The following is a 2,076-nucleotide window of genomic DNA, read 5'->3' on the forward strand; positions in this document are numbered from 1 at the left end:
ATGCTACCACTAAGCAAAAACTCATAAAATATATTTCTGTTGTAAATGTCCGTCTCTTCGTGTTAATTTAAAGGGCTTATTAGAATATCCTTATACAAACTACACTTCAATTATTTCTCCTCAGATATTTAAAAAAAATAGGCTTCACTTTTGTTTAACAATTTTTCGGCTATTGGGAGAAAGAAAGAAAAATAAGTTCAGCAGTGCCGAAACAGCGATGCCGTGACCAGGATTCGAACCTGGGTTGTCGCGGCCACAACGCGAAGTACTAACCACTATACGATCACGGCTATCACGCTGAACTATTTCAATTTTTAAGAGTCAATTATATCTACTACAAGAGCGAATTAATAGTATTATCATAGGCAACTAGGCAGGGTCAAACACTTGAGGTTCTTATTACATATAGCTAGTTTTATCTTTAGCCGAATGAAACAAAACGATAGTTGTTATAGAGTATTTTAATGGCGACTAACTCTTACAGCGACTAACTCTTACATTCATGTTCGTTTTATATCTAATCCGTACTTATATCATCATGTCTTAAGCGTTCATCACTCTCACTGTATTTACAAGAGCAGATCAAAACTTGATCAATATGGTACAAAATTGAAAAACTGGAAACTCCACAGGTCGCCCAACAGGACAAAAATTAAAATGTTGCAGGCTCGGTCTGATTGAGCCTGTTTATGGACGGTAATGGAAACGCATGCAACCGTCAGCTCCCTCAAGCCCTTGTTGAGCAGAATTCAACATATGCACATGTTACAAGTATATTACAATACAATTTAAAGACATCTGCAGATGTATTCATACTGCGATGTACATGGAACCTTCAATGATACTCTAGAGAGCTATTCCATCAAAACACTTTTATAACTCTATCATGATCATATTTAGTGAAAAAAGCGCATAGTGAAACGAATTAAGTTTGCGAGTTGGTTGTTCATTCTTTACCTTTCTACGTTACATAATGTCAGTAATTTTCATTATTTTGAATACAATGCTCGTGAATTTTTAATTGCCTCAATTCCGTCTAATTAGATATCATTTTATATTAACTCATTAACAGTAAAGTGTGGCAATTTTAGTAGATTTAGCTTATTTTTTGGCTTAATTAAGACGTCAAAATCTGTCAATGGTGAAAAATTTCGTCTATAAGTAAGACAATGGAATATTTAGACTCATGATTACTAGTAATCTAAATCTAGTTAATACCTCATTTCTTGATCGGAATTGCTGTAAAGGAAAGAAAACTGATAAAAATTGTCGTTCCTTCAGCAAATCATCAGCTTTTTAACTTAAACTGTGGGAATTATTTCAAACGTCAGCTGAAAATGAACATGTCTGGTTGTGTCGGGTTGTTTGGTTTAAAGCACCAACCAACCGGCAGCTGATCTTCTGCAGGCAGATTAATAATTGAAGTACAGTCCAAACTCGGTATCTCGAATTTCAAGGGACCGTGCTTTTTATTTCGAGATAACCGAAATTCGAGTTATGAGGAGGGACGTATATGGACGAAATGAGTACACGGTTAATAAAAAATAAAAGCTGTTTCCTAAATGCCGTGTATACTCTGTCGGCACTTTACGCGTACAGGATTCCGTACAGTTTGTGTTTATCAAGGTTTTCAGTTTTTCGAAGAATAAAAATGATACCAACCTCGTATGTTTTTGAGTCAAGTTTTCTTTTTTGTACTATGTTTCTCTCCCGGAGGATTAGCAGCATTTTGATCTGACATTTGATCGAATGATGCTTTCCCCAAAGAAGTTATTTTTTTACAGTCTCATCGCGATTACCTCTAATTAATCCTTATTAAAGATCCCAACTGTTCAAACTAATTAATTCATTAGTTTAAATTAAAAGCAATTTTCGTAACGTTTCAAAAACGAATGACTGCTGATTAAAGAAATCTAAGGTTTACATCAAACAATTATCATAATGGCACGTGCAAACAAGTACATGTATGATGTCATCTCACATTGATAATCGCCGCACCTTTGATATGTTAGGCAATAAACATGGACATGTGTTAAAAACCAACCACATTCACAACGACATGTGTGAAATTTTATC

General features: G+C 34.8%; 1 non-coding gene across 1 annotated transcript; it reads right to left on the bottom strand.

Annotated features, from left to right (window-relative positions):
- Positions 1 to 218: 218 nt before the first annotated feature.
- Positions 219 to 290, bottom strand: Trnah-gug (transfer RNA histidin (anticodon GUG)). Its single transcript has one exon. It is a non-coding gene; the product is annotated as a tRNA-His (tRNA).
- Positions 291 to 2,076: the final 1,786 nt, after the last annotated feature.

The sequence above is a fragment of the Mercenaria mercenaria genome, chromosome 5 (assembly GCF_021730395.1).
Source record: "Mercenaria mercenaria strain notata chromosome 5, MADL_Memer_1, whole genome shotgun sequence".
Classification (NCBI taxonomy): Eukaryota; Metazoa; Mollusca; class Bivalvia; order Venerida; family Veneridae; genus Mercenaria; species Mercenaria mercenaria.